At 52.7% G+C, this 18,256-nt stretch overlaps 1 protein-coding gene across 22 annotated transcripts in view; it reads left to right on the plus strand.

The window, feature by feature from the left end:
* Positions 1-18,256, plus strand: part of INPP4A (inositol polyphosphate-4-phosphatase type I A) — a 163,550-nt gene that overhangs the window by 15,707 nt on the left and 129,587 nt on the right. Inside the window, exon 1 of one of the 22 annotated variants that reach the window (XM_032653346.1) lies at positions 16,494-17,849. The exons of 20 other annotated variants lie outside the window; for them this stretch is intronic. The gene's annotated coding sequence lies outside the window, so the exon portion shown is untranslated. Of the gene's footprint in view, positions 1-16,493; positions 17,850-17,878; positions 17,900-18,256 lie in introns of those variants that run through there. One more of the 22 variants, XM_032653345.1, reaches the window with a different exon arrangement.

An 18,256-nucleotide genomic window follows, 5' to 3' on the forward strand; every position in this document is an offset into this window, starting at 1 on the left:
AAAGGGGCATCTAAACCGAGGGAGTAGGAGGTGGGGTGGCAGTTTGAATGTTGCAGTGAGATTCTGCCTGATTCATCTGTGTTCACAGTGGATGGGGCGGACTGTGGGCAGTGGGGTTGGAGAGCGAACAGGCTGACTTGGATGTGAATCTTGAATCTGCCAGTTGCTAACTCTGGTTCTCAATTTTCTCATCTCTGGAAGGTGAGAACAGAACCTACTTTGCTGAGTTTGTTTTGGAATCTAGATGCTGTTGGCATTGGTAAGTGCGCATAGACTAACTATAGATTGTCCTAGAATTAAGCCTAATTTTTCTTTGATTGAAAACAGGTTTTCTTTAACAGGAATTTTGTCTTTGGATTTAGGCTAGGGCCTTTGTTTGGGGGGGGGTCCTTTGCTGAAATGTTTACTTCTGGAAGAGTCAGTTCACTGGTTTCTTTGAAGAAAGTTGAGATGATGGTGCCTGTGTGGGAAGGTCAGTGTGGTTGTGTTGGAGGGCTGGTGTCAGGAGACCGTGATGCTGTCCGGGGGTGGGGGGCGGGGGGCGCGTTGCGTGCGAACTGGAGCCCACAAGGCCTGGTTCCCTGTGGTGTCTTGCAAACAAGCCTCTGTAACAACAAGCCAGAGTTACATTTACAAGGAGGGTTTGCCCTGAAGACGGGGCTTAAAGGAATAAATGCTGGAAAAATACAAAGAGAAAGGAGGGCTGTATTTCTACTGAGCTCAGTGGTAGAATTAGTTGTACTAATTCCACTAGCCAGTTTACTTATCCAGCTATTTTTCATTAGGCTTATGCTGTCTCAGAGTGTTTATCTGCTCAGGTGCAAGTCCTGCCTCCCTGCTAGATGCAAAGTCAAGGGTAGACATTGTAACTCATTGTTTTTGGAAACTGTATATTTTGTTGTATTGCTGTTAGACTTAATGCCATTAGTAAGTAAAAAAAAAAAATCAGTTTAAGGGAAGGATGAAATCAAATAATATACATAAGAGGTTGTAAGCTGTAAAGCTCTAGAGAGACAGGTTGTGTATGATAGAACTATTGACCGTTCAAGTCCCGTTAGCCAGCTGCCTGCCTGGGAGTATTCTCCTCAGCCAGCAAATCTGCAAGGGCACCAAAGGAATGGAAGCAAAAGGGTGTGGGACAAACTGATCCCAACCCCCATCCCATGGCTTAACATTTCAAGAATCCAGTAAGACACAGTAGAGGGGGAGACTTTGGACCAAGACTGTTTTATCCTGGTTTCTTATGAAAAACTTCTTTAGAGATTATGTATTCCAGGAAGGGTCCTGTGGCATCATCAGCTACGCACAGTGTCAGGATGCTGTGGCTTTCACTGAGGGAAAAATAGCACAAATTTGCAGTGAAGAAGCCTTGATTATGTTGTTGCTGCTTCTGTGGAACTTGGTTAACGAGCTAGTCTTGAGAGGTCCTTCAAAACAGCTTTTTCCAGTGTCCTGGAACAGAAGCTCTGTGAGAACAGCATATTCTAGGGAGACCAGTAGTAACACCAGGGTAGGCCTGCTTCATTTTGTCTCTCTGTGCTTTTAAGGAAAATACCATTGTGAACTTAATCCCCAGGACTTTACCTGTATTTTTCTATGCATATGCATACCTTGCTCTCTTAAAAATTTTTTAAGAAAATATATTATTTCAGATTCACTGAAAAGTTGAAAGAATAATCCAAAGTGTTCCAAGATATCCTTTACCCAGATTCTCCAAATATTGACATTTGGTTTATCCTCTCTCATATTTGTGTGTGTGTGTGATTACTTTTCTCTGAAATGTTTAATGTTAAGTTGCAGACTTGATACGCCTTTACTGCTAAATACTTTATGGTGTATTTCATAAAAACAAGGACATTCTCTTACAAAACAACAGCATGATTATTAGAAATCAGGAAATTAAATGTTGATGCAATGCTATTATTGAATCTACAGGTCTTTTTCAGATCTTGCCAGTAGGCCACTTTAGAGCAAAAGGAAATCCAAGATTCTGTGGTGCCTTAAACCATCCTGTCTCTTTTAGTCTCCTTTAATCTGGAACAGTTCCTGAACCTGTCTTTGTATTTCATGACTTTGACATCGACATCTTTGAAGACAACTGCCTGTGTTTTGGATGATGTCCCTCCCCTTGGGTTTGCCCGTGGTTTCCTCCTGCTTAGATTCACATTATGCTTTTGGCAGGTGTGGCACGGGGCGGTGCTGCGGCCGTCTTAGCGTGTCTCACGGTGGGAGGCATATGCTGTTGATCTGTCCCATTCACTGGTCCTGTCATCACTTCATTAAGATCCGGTCTGTCAGATTCCCTCACAGAAAGTTCCCGTTTTTCCCTTTGTTGTTAATGTGTATCTCATAGTAAGATCCCTTGAGACTGTAAATATACTGTTCCTCCTCATACTTTCACCCACTAGTTTAAGAATCCATTGGTGATGCTTACCCAGATCAGTTACGATAGTTGACAGATGGTGATTTTCTAATTCCATGTTTCTTTCTACGCTTATCAGTTGGAATTGTACTAAAAGGAAGAACTTTACTTTCTCCCTCATTTACTCTTTGGTTTATGTCTCTGCACTCATGAATGAATTCCTGCTTTATGCAATAGATTATAGTTTGTTATGCTCATTACCCACTTTTCTGCTTAAATTGTCCCAGACTTGGCCTGCAGAAGCCCCTTCCAGCTGGCCCTCCTGTCCTTTTGATGTGTCCTCATCATCTTTGAGGACTTCTTTACTTTCTGGCACAAAACCTCCAAGACTCAGCTTGTACTTTCCAGCCCTGGAATCAGCCATTTCTCCAAAGAGTCCAAGTTCATTTTAGTGGAGAATGATACTGAAAAACCCAGATCTGGGTGCTAGGTGTGCTCCTTGCTGCTTCTAGGCCTTTTCAGTGGACAAGTGTTCTCATTGTAAACATAAATGGAGACACATCATACAAAATTTTCTCTGCTTTACTTTTTAAATTTAATGCTCTGTCCTGGGGATCTATATGCACTGACATGAAAAGTTTGGTCTGTATTCCAGAGTGTGGGTATACTGTTATTTCCTTAACTGTCCTTTATTGATGGACTTTTAGGTTGTTTCCAATGTTCTGCTCTAAAAATAGTGGGGAGTCTGTGAGCCACATCATTGTCAACACAAATGTTTCGGTCTCCTAGATCCCTCGAAGTGGAATTTCTGGGTTAAAGAGTAATATTAAACGGATAGCTTTGCCACATTGCCCCCTCGCCCCTTCCAAGAAGCTTTACCACTCTATGCATTCGTCAGTGTGCGGAATTGCCTTTTTCCCTTTAATTTGGCCAACACTGAACTGAAGAGTATAAATCTTGTTAATTTTTGCCCATCTAATGGATAAAGAAGACATTACTTTTTAAATTACATTTCCCAAATTACCAAAAATATTGAAAACCTTTTCTTGCCAGTTTATATTTTAGCTTCTGTGAATAGTCTGTTCATACCCTTTGACCATTTTTTCTTACGAGGTTATCTTGCTGGGTTGCGGAAGGTACTGTAACTTCGGACTTTATTCTCGGCAGCCTTTGATGTCTCCTTTAAGGGTGATGCATTTTTCATCCTAAAGGAGAAGGAAACTAACATATTCTGAGCACCCCTACGTTCCAGGCCCTGGGCCAAGCGTGCGTATGCATTCTCAGCAAGGTCCCGGGAGAAGGCCAGTGGCGTTGAGGGGTGGCTGAGGCGAGGCATGATTAAGGCACCACCTGGAAGTGATTGTAAGTGGTTGAACCGGGATTCAGACCCGGGTCTGTCTGGATCTAGTGCCGTCTCCACGAAATTACGTAGCTCCCTTCACAGGATTTTGAAATGAATGCTTTATGTGTCAGCGTGGACGTGAAAATCAGTTACCTGGAGTCCCCAGTATCAACAGTTTCTGTATCAGTAAAGGGCTTTTTCACTCAGTCCTGCGTGGTGAACATACACATCTCTCAAAACCATCTATTTTATTCCTGGAGCTATTGTGGACTCTGCAGTCAAACTTGCTGTAAGTCTCCAACTGGCTGTGTGACTTTGGGCGCGTGGCTTCATCTTTCTGTGCCCAGTTTTCTCACCCGCAAAACTGGGCTGATGGCAGCAGCAAACCCAGAGGCTTTGCTGGGGGCTTGAATGAGTTAATACACGTCAGGTGTGTGCAATGGTGCCTGATGCCTGCTGAAAACCCAGGGGATGTACCTTAGGATGAGTCTATATGGAAAGCACGTGTGGGAGGCCGCGTGGAACTAGCGCAGCCTCTTCTGGTTGGGTTTAATCTCTTAACCGTCCCTTTTGTCATGATCCGGCCGGGAAATGGGGACCCAGGGCCCCTGGGTGCTGTGTGCTTGTATCCTCTCTCTACAGACCTTGCTTGTGCCCTGTCATGGGCCTGCCAGCTAGCCCAGTTGGCCCTTCCTGTCTGCCCACAGCTGCTGACCTGGGACAGCTGAGACACTGCAGGCCTTTCCATGTGCGGTCTGCTCAGTGGGGGTCACCTGGGAGGGTCTCAGAGGCAGGCAGTATCTGGTGGGGAGGGGCATGCTCTGGGGATAAAGAGGAGGTGTCCATTTTCTGGAATGGGGTCAGGAGAACAGACAGGTGTCCTCTGGCCTCCAGGAGGAGGGGAGGGGGCCACTGGAGGGGCCAAGCGACCAGCTCCCCTCAGCTCCCTTCCTCAGAGCCTGTCCCTCAGACACCTATTCTTTCTCCTGACCTCGAGCCCCTGCAGCGCCCCTTCTCTTATGCTTGCAGGCGGGACTCTGAGGTCTCCTGAAACCCCCGGCCTCCCTCCCTGCCCCCTGCCCCATGCCTCCACCAGTGCCGTTGAATGGCTGGCATCAGCGGCTGTTACAGTAGCTGCCTGATAAAACTCACTCACTCCAGGATGTGGAACTCCTTTCCTTCCCTGTCCTGTGTTGCTTGCATTTCAAGTGGTGCATTCTCTAGCCCGTGAATTAGAGCTTTCAAGACGGATGACCTTGCTGTGCACATTCTGGGAGAGCGAAAGAAATGCATTTAGGCAGGGTGCGTGTTTCTGGGAGAACAGGTCGTGTTAGGAAATGAGGATGCCCAGTTCAGGAGTCTCCCTGGGGTTATGGATTATGGGGCAGGTCAGCTGGGGTGCTTTTGGCTGCCGAGTGAGCAATGAGGACGTTTACTGTCTCACAGACCCGGAGTCCTACTCTAGCAGCAGTTTGGAAGTTTCATCGAGGACCTAGATGCTTCATCCCAGGGTCAGCCTCCCCGCGGTTATGGGATGGTCCTTAGCGTCCGCGGGACTGCGTGAAGGAGACACGCCAGCCGGTCCCCAGCCACAGCGTCTGCCTGTCCTCCCTCCGGTCTGTGGGAGCGGTGAGCATCGTGTAGCCTCCCCGGACCCAGAACAGGAGGCTGTGGGCCGGCTGACTTAGGAGAGCTCCTCCGAGTGTGGCCCCCAGACCCGCCGCATCAGTACCACCTGCGACTTGTCCGAGGCGCAGCCTCAGGCCCCAACCAACCGACTGAATCAGAAACTCTGGGTTGGGGCCCAGCGATCTGATGCGAAACAAGCCTTCCAGGTGATTCTGATGCAGGGTCCAGTTTGAGAATTGCTCCCTTAGTCTAATCAAGACACGCCCCCCCCCCCCCCCCCCCCCCTCAGCTGGATATGGAGCTGGTGTTTCCGGAATCCAGAGAGGACAGTTCCCAGAATAGGCGGACGGGAGGGAAAAGTTGGGAGGTCAGCCCACAGCGTCTGACCCCACCGAGGGGCGTGCAGAGTGTTTAAGGAGCCTGTGGGCGGCTTTGCCCTCCTTGGCCCCCTGCCGCAGTGTATGGGCCCAGCTGAGTGTCCCAGCTCCCGTGCCCGCAGTCTCTCCAGCCCCTCTGAGCGGGGCCCACGCCCTCCCTGCAGGACTCGGCACTGAAGGGGGCCGCGTTGGGAGCGCCGGCCCCAGCTTCTCTCTCTGGCCCAGCGGGGATGGGGTGCGCGGGCCCTGCTGACTCACTTTCCTAAGCCGGGCCCTAAGCGTGTTCAGGTGTGTGGGGTTTGCACGTGCTGCTACTTCTCACTCAATTAGGAAGAAACAGGGAGCAGTGCCGTTAGTAGGGGCTTGGGGAATGCTGAAGGAACGGGCCTGGAGGGACGGCAGCCTCAGGGACTGTTTATAATGGCAGCGGGCTGTGACCTGCTTTATCGTCCCCTTTTGGAGGCACAGCCTCACCTTCACGTTCGGGTGGAGTAAAACAGCCACCTCCACGGTGTGGTTCGTGGGATCAGACTAGCCCACTGTTCCAGACCTTTCCTGGAACTAGAGAGCTGAGGTAGTTCTAGATTTTCTTGACTTTGCACGGCTTTCAAGGTTCATCCTAATACATAAAAGTGATGTATGGGAGCCTCACGCCGAGCGCCTCTGCATCAGTGCTGACGGCCCAGGAAGGAGGGCAGCCCAGGGGGAGGGGGCCTGGGGAGGGTCCAGGATAGTGTCTTCAGACAGCAGTGGTTTGTGACATCAATTTGAGATTGTAACCGGCATTAAAAATGTTTTTGAAATAAAATAGAAAATATCCAAGTATATTTCCTACAGGGAGGGTAAGCATTTTTTGATCCCACAGGTAGTTATTTGCACGTGTGTGTGTGGGTATTGTCACGGTGTGATTGTTTCTTCCTGTGGGTTTTTTTTTCAAAAAGTATTAAATCCGAGGGTCGAGCACGGGGAGGAGGGGGCTCCGCTGGACATGTACGGACACGGGGTCTTTTGCCGGGGAGGGGGCCTCGGGGGGGTTGCGTGGCTTACTCCAGGAGGAGAGCCAGCGATGGGAAGCGAGAAGGGCCTTTTAGCGGTGTGGGCCGGGGGAGTGGAGCTGGAGCCCCGAGGACAGCAGGGAGGGGTCTGAACTTCCTGGTCTCACTCTGGTTTACTGTTTGTGGTGTTTGAGCACCTGGGCCAGATCCCCCTGAAGACGTCGGGGGTCCTCAGCCTGGCCACGCTGAGACGAGGGAGGCCGTGGCAGGGAGTATGTCGACTTTTCAGAGGTTTAAAATGTGACTCTGGACGCCTGACCCATCCTTCTGACAAGGCGGATCAGCATATGGTGACCTACAGAGGGAGGGCGGGGAAAGGGGATAGAGGTGGAGACAGATGTGGACAGGTGTCTGCGTCTGGCTTGTTTGGAGGCTGGCCCCACTGTTGCCTGTGAGCAGTGACAGGACAGCTCCCACATCGCCTTGGCTGCCGTTGGGACGGGGTGATATGCATTGTCTCACGCCGGGGTTAGTCTGGTTTGTGTCACAAAGCATACGCAGTAATGGCTTCGGGGTGTCAGTGTCTGTTTTTTGAGGGGGGGCAAGTTGGATTGTGGGAAGAGAAAGTGCTGGACAAGAACCTGAGTCAGCTTTCTCATGTGTAAAATGCGGAAGGTGCCTGGCTCACGGGGATGGGGGCGGGTGCTGTGTGGATTAAATAGTATTGATACAAGCAGGAGAGGTCTGGGCACTGCAGCTCTGGACCAGTGCCGGTCCAGGGAAGGTACTGTCTCGCAGGAGGTCCAGCGTCTCCCCTCTCGACTTTGCAGTCTCGATTACCCTCTTTCCTACTGTGCCCCTGTTCTAAAAAGTGTATTCAAAAGGCTAGAGTGCATCCCATCTCTCAGTCCTTCCCAGGGCACCTCTAAAGGGAAATGCTGCAGAAGAAGGAGGTTTTGAGAGGTAGGGGACTGCCGGCAAAGGTCAGAGGAGAAGGATGTGGGCAGAAGTGGGAAGAGGGAAGTGAGAGGGGTCTGGGCTCATAGATGTTTAGTCAGGTGGCCACTGACCCAGCTGGCTTCTACTGACACTTTTTTTTTTTTTCTAAAGCACATAGAAACCTGTGATTGTGTGCAGTGGAATGGTAAGTATTTTCACGTTTCTTAGTTATTGCTTCGACTGTGTTCTGCGTAAACACACGTTAAAAGTGTGATCACGTTGCCTAATTGGGTGCTAATCAGATGGCCGGTAAAATGGAATCATTGGTGGAGCGTGTGCCAGGCAGCACCAAGGTGCCCCGGAATCTTCCACGCGCTGTTACTGCTCTGGTTTGGAAGAGGAGTGTTGGGTGAGTGGATTGGCCTCGCGGAAACACCCTGCTGGTCGACAGGCCTACCTGGGGGAGGAGGAAGGTGCATTTGGGTTTTACCCCCGGCTTGCAGGTGATTTGGGGAAGTCGGGCCTGAGTTTTACCCTCTCCTTCCTTGTTCATCTAGTGAAGGTCAGTCCCTGCATTCCTGCCCCCTTGGCCCCCAATCCTGCGTCGCAGTGGAATTGTGATGGTGCCTGAGGGCTGCGTGGGCAAAATCTTGTGTGTGCTTGGTTTGGTGGGCCTCAGGCTCAGACACAGACATACATGAAGTCTATTTAGGGAAGTGCTTCTTGAGTCTGTGGCCTTGGAAGTCCACCTCCTGCCTCGTGCTCTTTCACTTTCCCTCCGCTCTGTAGTGATTCAGCAGCAGCTTTCCAGAATGGAGAAGCTTCGTGTCAGAGATGCTGGAGGGCCCCGGGCGTGTCCGTGGAGATGGAAGCTCCCTGTGTACCATGCAGACCAGACTCTTCCTGATCCAAGTAGAGCATCCGGTGCCGCCCCTGGCTCCTCCACCTGTGCCCCATCCCCACACCCCTACTCTGAGGCTCTTTGCAGGAAGTCCCCCAGTACAACTGCACTCTATGTTGAAGCCCAGATCCTTGTCATTCTCCGTGGACTGATGGAGACCACTCTACTCTCTGATATTTTGCCTTGATAATTTATGCACAGTTATTGTCTGGTTCAGCTCCGGATTCTCTCTGGCAGCTTGACATCCTTCCCTGACTTCTCCACTTACGTCTCTCTGACCTCCTTTTTACTCTGTTTTTGACCTATTTTATTTCTTTTTAGCCATCCCTGACCTTTTTTTTTTTTTTTTGCGCGGTACGCGGGCCTCTCACTATTGTGGCCTCTCCCGTTGCGGAGCACAGGCTCCGGACGCGCAGGCTCAGTGGCCACGGCTCACGGGCCCAGCCGCTCTGCGGCATGTGGGATCTTCCCGGACCGGGGCACGAACCCGTGTCCCTTGCATCGGCAGGCGGACTCCCAACTACTGCGCCACCGGGGAAGCCCTTGTGTGTCTCCTTGAGATGCCGTTGAGCCCGTGAGAACAGGAACCTGTCTTGATAGCAAAAATAATCTTGGAAATAGTTGGTGTTCTGCGTGTGATTTCTCAAGACACGTGTTTTGTGATTATCATTATAGGTGCCTTCGAGCTGTTATGGTATTTTGAATAACTTCAGCAGAGGGAGGATGATCTTTGCATTTTGAGTCAACTTAATTACTTAATCTTTCTTTAATTAGTCAAATATCTTTACCAAGCTAGGTATTCACCTCGTTGGTCAAAGACAGAAGAAAAGCCAGCAGGTGGATTGGGAAGCAGTGAGGGGCCTTGTGCAGGGCTGTTTCACTGGCTCAAAGAGAAAGAACGCTTCCGTGACAGTAGTACCGCCATCTTGGTTAAGAAGATCCGGGTTTTAAAATTAATCTCCATCAGTTCCTAACCCGGGACAGCATAAGCCTTTTGCACTGGGGACTTGCCGATCGGGCTGTGACCCTGTGTGCTCTCAGGGCATCAGGTCACGCTGTCTGGTGTGCAGGTTCGTTCCTCGTCGCAGCAGCCAGCGCAGCCTCAGCCCCTTCTATGGCCAAGAGGGTTCTAAGCTGTAGTGGGTGTGACTCATTTCAAACAGGATTAGATGAGACATGATCAAATTCCAGGGCCATAAATCGCTGTATCATTCCTTGGAACTGGACGTGACAGGATCTGACCAGTGTTAGAGACCCATAGGTTGGCTGTTCCATAAACTCTTAAGCGTTGTACCAGTGTTTGTCATGGCAACCAGCAGCCCATGGCTTAGACTGTGAACCTAGTTTAGTGGACTAACTGTACTGAATGAAAAGGGGCTATTTTTACCTCATAACCTAGATTTGTCGGGACTGAATATGCAAGCCAAGCTATTAAATGTTTGGGGCGGTAAACAGGAATTCAGTATGTTAAGTCTTTTTGAGCTTGGTAGTGGGGCAGGCCTGGAAGTAGGATTGGTTATAGCTTTTTTAGGATTATAAGTGTTGACTGCGTTAGGAAGGAACTGTTTTATGAAATAACTCTGTAACGAAGTGAATCTTCTTATGCTCATAAGGTCTTGTGAGAATGTACTCACCCTAGCCTGGAGCCCAGGGTAAACTTGAGAACGCTTTGTTTAAAGGTCTCTTTCGGGGAAAATGGGACTGTTAATGAACTTAAGTCTAAAATAGTATCCTTCCTTATCCCCAGCTCTCAGCATTCCAGGATGGTGGCGTTCTCCACCATTGGGAATAAGTGAGAAATGGTAAAATTGTTAGGATTGACATCTGGTTGTGAGTAACAGAACGAATCGGAAGGAAAAGAGGCTTAGTTAAGTAGGCATTTATTTCTCTTTATCTACTGAGGTCCGGAGTTGGGCAATCAGAGCTTGTGCCCTACCATCCCTAAGCCCAGGCCTCACGTCCAGGACCAGGACGGCGGCTAGAGGTACACCGAGCTCGTGGGCGTTCCAGACACCAGGCCGCAGGAAGGCCGACTTCCTGAGAACTCCTCGTCGAGCTCTGTCCTTGCATCTTGTTGGCAAGAGCTGAACCCCCGGCCACACCTAGATGCCAAGGAGGCACGCAATCCCATGCCAACCGAGTCGGGGTCCTGGGCCTGTTTCCAAGGAGGAAGGGAAGAATGGACATCGGAGGCACACCTAGCTGGGTCTTGCCTGCGAGTGGTTATCTGTCTTGAAAGATGAGTTTTTGTGCTTGTTGGGAAAGTGTTGGCAAAATTTCTGTGGGGAAACCAGGCGTGGGCATCTAACTAAAAACTCAAGGGCTTAAGACCTTTCTCACTTCCACATGGGCCTTCATACTCGAGCTTGAAAGAGGTCACTGTTCCTTTTGTGCCTCCACTTCCTCATTTAAAGAACAGAAATGGTAGAAGTCTAATCTGAGTTCTCAGGGCCAGTGCTGAGCTCCGCAGACTGGAGTTGCTTTTCCCCAGTAGCTCCCTCGGGGTTTCTGGACCCATGGGTGTGTTCAGAAGGCAAGGGCTGCCTGGGCGTGGGGATTTCAGGCAGGGTGTGAGATCCAGGTGAGGGCCAGTGGGCGAGATGCCCTGAGTGGGAAGAGGCCTGGAGTGGGAGGGCCTGGGAGAGGCAGAGAGCTTCTCTCTCCAGAGCCATCCTCGCCCTGAGCCTGCCACGGACATGCCCCCTCCCCAGAGGGTTGGGGGAGGGCCGGCCTCACCAGCTGAGTTGAGAGACGCCTGGGTCTGCTTGTATCTCTCCTGCCTCTTTCCCTCCTCATTCTGCTTTTCCTTTCAGAAGGGTGATCCCAAGTGCCTCGCTCTCTGTCCGATGAGAGGGATCCCATAGCTCTAGGTGTCAGCGAAATCGACTGTGTTCTGCTCTGGGAGGCGTTTGCATTTTAAGAAGGATATATGTGCTAGCAGTGCCTACACTCAGAGCCTCTCGGACGGTTGGACGGCAGACCCAGGAATAAGAGGAGCCGGGGGCCTCCCTGTGCCACCAGCCGCGGGGCGTAGCGTGTGCCTGCTGCACACCTGGGTGAGGCTGGCCAGGCCAGCTGCTCCTGTCACCTTCCCCCCACCCCAGCCCAACGCCCGTGTGCAGCCCGCGCCTCACACCTCTCGTGTGCTCACACGCCAGCCAGGCGTGCGCTTACGCCTGCCGCTTGCACACGTGTATACACGCTCACTGTGCGTGCGTGTGCATGCCCACGCACCCCTCCCCCTCCCCACCCCCCTGCAAGGAGGCAGTAGCCCCCGGAAGTTGAGCTCCTGGAAGGGCCGTGCGTTGCTTTCTGGTTGAGTGGAATCCCTGGGGGCTAGGGGTCTGGATGTGCACGTATTCAAGCATCTTTACCAGAAACACTCCCTGAATTGGTGCTCCTGAACTCAGGAACTTCCTTTTGTGTTTCCAGAACTAATGATGGAAATCTGCTCATGTGTAATAACAGCTGTTCCTGGCCTCTAAAGGCTTTTTAACTTCGCATTTTAAAAAAGGCAAGGACTACCCCAAGGCCCTCTCTTGTCTTCTGTCCCGGGGGCAGCTCCGCAGGCAGTGGATGAACTGGGCATCTTTCCTCTCACCCTAGCATCTCCACTGCCTGAGCTGGTGCTGATCTCCCAGATTGTTTTGCTGTCCAGTTCTTTCTCAGTAAAAACATGATTTGTTTTTTCATGTTTGTGGGTGAAATATTTTGCTTGCGGGAGGTGACCATCGAACTTCATCGAACTACCTTTCCTTCCCGTCACGGGTGTGCCCGTCCCTGTGTTATTTGCGACTTGCCTTCCCGTTCCACAGGTGCCCCGGTGACCAGATGCTGCGTGTGTTTTTCAGAGGAAACAGACTGCTGGGACACCCTAAGTATGCAGTGTGAATGCAGAGAGTGAGGCCCCGCTGGAGGCAGGTGGTTCTGATTTCCGTGTTTCGTCTCCCCCTCTTGAAGGGGCAGGTGCTGTCACGGGGTGGGCTGGGGGAGAGGAGGGTGGAGGAGGCGGGAGTCCTGGAGAGCACTGCTGCCTGTGGGAGGGGGCTGTCAGCACAGGTCGTGTGGCCCCCGGCCTGGTAACCCTTGCCAGGGACATAGTGGCACTCGGGGAACATCTGAGTTCCAGACGGCAACAGCACAGGCCCAGAGACACTGAAGTGTGAAGGGAGCACCTGGGGGGGGCGCAGGATATGGTCCTTGGTCAGGGACTGACCCTTGACGCTGGGGAACTAGATACCCTGAGTGTCTGGTGTGGGTCTCTCTGCCCCCCCCGCCCCCCAGGTTGAGTGGCCTGAGAGAGGGTGGGTGGCATGGTCACTTTAACGGCATGTAGGCAACTGTGGTTCAGATGAGGCGGGGGAGTGCTGGGCAGCTAAGAGGAAAAGCAGCATCAAAGTAAGATAATCTGCTCTGGGCACCTTGAAGAGCTGGTGTGGGGAGTGCTGAGTGGCTGGGGCCCCTGAGCCCCATGGTCGGGAGGTCCCCTTACCCTCTCCTTCCTGGTGTGTAGTTCCTTAACAGTAACTCCTTCAGGGTCTGGAGGAATTGCTTAAGAGGTGCACTTCTGCTTTACTGCATTTTATGGGGATGTCATGTCCCACATGGTGTTCACCAGTGTGAAGATTGTTCTCAAGGGACATGCCCAGTGAACACAGCAGATCTGGGGTGTCCTAAGACATCAGCATCCTTCAGGGCAGGGACAAGAGCTCAGTTTTCTATTCCCAAGAGCGTCCTACAGTGCCTGGCACAGAATCGGTGTGTAATCAATGTTTGTTGAATGAACGAAAGAAAAAAGCTACTACGCCAATGTCAGAAGTGAAAGAAAAGCCTCAGGCTCTCCTGGGAACATAGCCCGTTACCTGGAGGTCAAGTTGGGGTTCAGTCTAACTTAAGAAAGGGAGGTGAGCCCAGAGCCCGTGGTTGTCCCAGTTAAGTTCTCAAGGTGAAACCAAGCCCGTCAGCTTGTCCCCCTGCACCTGACGTGTCCTCAGCGCACGCCCCCTCGCCCCGCTGGCTGGAACCTAAGGCCCTTCTGCCCTCTGGGAGGAAGGAGCCACACCTCAGGGCTTGGCCAGCCTGGATGTTCGCTTCCTAAGTTGAGTGAACCTAAAAGAGGAATTCTGTTTGCGCATGCACCGGGTTGTGAGTGGAATCCTAGGGGCTTTAGAGAAGCCGGGAGGGTAGGGCGCACAGGAAGGGGGGCTCCTCCTCTCCTGGGCCTTGTGGGGAATCACAGGGCTTCACGGAGAGAGGAGTTTTGTGTCAAGGCTGGGGGTGGTGTCTCGAGCTGGGGGGCTCAGGAGAGAAGTGTGGGCAGGACGGGGTAACACGTCAGGAAGGGGGCTCAGGAGGGGCGGGACTGGCTCAAGATTCGGGACATCATTCATCCCACCCCGGAGTTTCTTCAGAGTTGTTTTTTTCGTTGTTTTTTTTTTTTTTTTTTTTTTTGCGTGGTACGCGGGCCTCGCACTGTTGTGGCCTCTCCCGTTGCGGAGCACAGGCTCCGGACTCGCAGGCTCAGCGGCCGTGGCTCACGGGCCCAGCCGCTCCGCGGTATGTGGGATCCTCCCGGACCGGGGCATGCACCCGTGTCCCCTGCATCGGCAGGCGGACTCGCAACCACTGCGCCACCAGGGAAGCCCCAGAGTTGTTTTTTTAAAAATATTAATTTATTTTGGCTGTGCCGGCTCTTTGTTGTAGCACGTGGGATCTTTAGTTGCGGCACGCAGGATCTTTTAGTTGCGGCATGCGTGTGGGATCTAGTTCCCTGACCAGGGATTGAACCCAGGCCCCCTGCATTGGGAGCGTGGAGTCTTAACCACTGGACCACCAGGGAAGTCCCTTATCAGACTTTTAAATTCTGTTGTGTTTGTATCTTATTGGTTGGTTGGTTGGTTGATTGATTGAATCATCATTATCATTTTACATGACAAAAGCAACTCCTAGTCTTCTGTGGTCTGAGAAGGTCCTTAGATTGCAGTGTTCTTATGACCATCCCTGTGCACTAATCAGGTTCGTGGGCCAAAATTGGCTTCCTGGTCTCCACTCAGGGCTGGGCCAGCAGGCGTGGGCACCACAGCTCCCTGAGCCCTGCCCAGCCCTGGGGCCTGATGCTGGGTGGCTGAAGTGCCCAACCACAGGCAGGATGTTCCCAGATCCTGCAGTGGTGGCAGTGAAGCCGTGTCTCTGAAATGACAGAAATGAAACCAGCACCAGGGAAGAATATTCTAAACCGCCTGTGAAAACTGGGCTGTGAGGGAGACGAAGCACTGGGGTAGGCAGAGCCCCAGAGATATGTGTTCCTAGAAGTGGATACAGTGTCTCAGGGTCCTCTCCCTGTGATGAAACAGCCAAGCGGCAGCTTTGGTGGCCCCCCGTTCTCCACCGTCACGCTCTCCCTGGGACCTCGTGGGGTCTCTGTGCAGTGGGCGTGGAGCTACCGTGAAACATGGTCGAGCCCGTTGGCCAGAGGCCGGGGAGGGGGCTTTGGTAGTGAGCGATTACAGGAACAGGGCTTGGCTTGCGTCTGCTAAGGCACGCTTGGTCTCCAAGATTCTGGGCTCTGGGACTCGGAGCATACATGTCCCTGTGCCGTATACTGCAGTGACATAGTCGGCAGAAGACACAGACGAAGGCGCCCAGTTGGGGAGGAGGGAAGTGAAGGCAGAGAGCGAGGGGTGCTGATGCTAGAGGGGTGATGGGGGTCACTGCCAGAAACCGGCACGGCCCCTCCTCCATTCCCCCACCTGCTGGGGTGACAGTGCCCCAGAGTACAGCCCCCTCAAGTCCCCCATCCTTGCACTAACGTCACTTGGTGCGAATCCTCGAAACCTGCCTGCTCTTAGCTTGATTTGACAAATGGGGTGACATCCTGTGTTATGTTTTCCAATAGGCGTTCACTTCCATGGTTCAGAAATTATAAGGTTCAGCAGGATATGTGATAAAGTCTGCCTCCTGCCCCATCCCCCAGCCACCCAGATCCCTTCCCTGGAGCCACCAATGCCATGTGCTTCTCATGTATTCTTCCCCAGGTATTCTGTGTACAAGCCAGCCGAGTGTGTGTATGTTTTATGTGTAAATATGTTCACGTTTACCTTTTTATTGCACCGGTGCTGTCGCGCTCCATGCTCTCTGGGGCCTCCCCTTATCCCCTGACTGTATCCTGGTACCCTCTGCACGTGGGAGCATAGTTTCTCCTTGTTTGCCCCAGCTGCGCCGGGTCACCCTGCCAGGCTGTACTGTAGATTCTTCAAGCAGAGCTCTCTTGATGCGTGGTGGGCACTTTCCAGCCTGTGCTTGGCACGAGTGTGGTTACTGCCCCACCCTGTTCTGAGGGGTGGATGGAGTATCACCCTGGCTGGAAGGAGAGCGTGGGCTTAGATGACGTTTGAACATTCCTCCGCATTTCCTCCTATTCTCACCTGGCCTGTAACTATTTCTTGCTTAGATATTATTTGTAAGATATGCTTTTTAGAATTATCGCCTTCTAGTCACACACAGACTTTTCAAACGAGTCTGTAGCATCCTGAATGAGGCTTGTCAAGGCTACCTGGACCTCAGCTTCAAGAACAGTGGCTCTCTGGGCTTCCCTGGTGGCGCAGTGGTTAAGAATCCACCTGCCAATGCAGGGGAGCGGGTTCGAGCCCTGGTCGGGGAAGATCCCACATGCCGCGGAGCAGCTAAGCCTGTGCGCCACAGCTACTGAGGATGTGCTCTAGAGCCCGCGAGCCATGACTAGTGAAGCCCGCGCACCTAGAGCCTGTGTTCCGCAACAAGAGAAGCCACCGCAATGAGAAGCCCGCACACCGCAACGAAGAGTAGCCCCTGCTCGCCACAACTAGAGAAAGCCTGCGTGCAGTAACAAAGACCCAACTCAGCCGAAAATAAATAAATTAAAAAAAAAAAAAAAAAAGAACAGTGGCTCTGAGGGGCACTCCTCTGCCTGGCCCACTGCAGGGCTGAGCAGCAGGTGCTACAAGAGGTTCTGGAGGGACATCTCTGACAGCCGGGCCCAGGACTGCACAGCACCTGGGGAATCGAGCCGATTTCCGGCTGTGGTGGTGTCTGGCTGATGCTGGTCCTGGCTGTGCCCTCCCAGGGTATCAGCCGCTCCCACCATCACGCTGTGTGTCTGGAAGGGAAGGGAACGATCCGGACACGGGCACTGTACATACGGACGACTTGGAGTCATGTTGGGTGGTCACCGTCAGCTTCTGAGTCTGCCAGGCGACCCTGGCAGTTCACCACTGGAGTGGGTGCATGTGGGCAGGGGCGTCTGCGAGGCTGCCCTTCAGGCCCGGGAGGTGGGCTGGCGGAGGCTGCTGACACCTACCTGCCTGCTCACGTTCCCTCCCGTACGAGGTTTCAGGCACAAGGAGGGGGGGACGGTGGCCACACGGCCCGGGGGTGCTCCAGGGAGCAGGATGTGGTGATAACCCCTCAGGGTCGTCCCAGGAGTGTGTCTGGGAGGCTGTGCACAAGACCCAGGTGGGGTCTCGCAGGACAGGGCCAAGCTGTGAGCCCTCCGAGGGGAGTGAGGGGCGCGCGGACGTTAGGCCTGAGTCCCTGGGGTCTGCCAGGCTGAGGAGCGCCGAGGGGCGCCTCCTTCTGCCCTGGCTCGGTCCTGACCTGCTGCTGTCCCCTGTCTGCCCTGGTGGTGTCTTGTCAGGAGCCCAGGGCACATGTCTCCCATGAGTGAGCCCAGCCCTTGCACCCGTGCAGAAGGTCAGACGAGAACGGGTGCAAAGAAGACAGCTTAGAGGGCTGCTCTCAGGAAGCCAATGGGCTTCCTCTTTCTGTTCATTTTTTCATTAAGACACCCTTGAGGTTTCGAGGCTCCGCCTTGAGCCCTTTGTGGCGGGCTGCTCGCGGCCTGTGAGAGAGGGATGGTCTTCAGATCTCATGCAGGCCGGAGACAGAGTGGCGGGGCCCCTGAATGGGGGCAGGGGGAGGGCAGAGGCGCCTCCAGCATCCGGGCCTCGTCCGCGCAGAGCCCGGAGGGCAGCTGCCAGCGCCAGAGGAAGTGGGATTATTGCACATCGTGTGTTTCAACACTGGGACCCACCCCTCAAGAAGGAAAACCGAGAGCGGGCCGCGGAGCCAGGGCTGAAGAGATGGAGAGAAGGGGACAGAGGGCCAGATGTTAACCACCCGGTCCTTTGCTGGCCCAGCTGGCCCTTCTCCCGGGTTCGCAGGGCAGGGCTCTCGGGGCCCACCCACACTGGGGACCCGCCTCCAGCCCCTCCTTTGGCAGCTGCAGGGCCTGTGGCTGAGAGGAGCGCTTCTGCTGTGTTTATTCAAGGTTAGGAGGCCCTGATCACAGCTCACGATGCCTGAGGTCTTCTGTGAGAGGTCAGCAAAGGCCGCCCGTGGAATAGCTGAGTTATTGTACTGGGTGTTTAAGACAAATGCCTGTGGCAAAATTGTATTTTTATGTAGGATGAGCTAAGAGTTTGGGCAGCCTTGGAAACTCCCTCTTGAGACAGAATCAAGAGAGACAGTATATGTGAAGGAGGTTTTTAAATGTCAGGCTCATTGCAGCATAAGGCTGTAGCTCTTTGCGTAGCTTGAAGGACTGGCTCATGGTCCAGGGAGGTGACAGGAACCGTCCTTCACGGATTGAGATTCTCGAACTCCTGCTGTGTGCCGGGCCCTGTTCTGCTGGCTTCGCTCATACTTCCCACTTCATCCCCTGTATCAGTTTCCTAG

The sequence above is a fragment of the Phocoena sinus genome, chromosome 13, assembly GCF_008692025.1.
Source record: "Phocoena sinus isolate mPhoSin1 chromosome 13, mPhoSin1.pri, whole genome shotgun sequence".
Classification (NCBI taxonomy): domain Eukaryota; kingdom Metazoa; phylum Chordata; class Mammalia; order Artiodactyla; family Phocoenidae; genus Phocoena; species Phocoena sinus.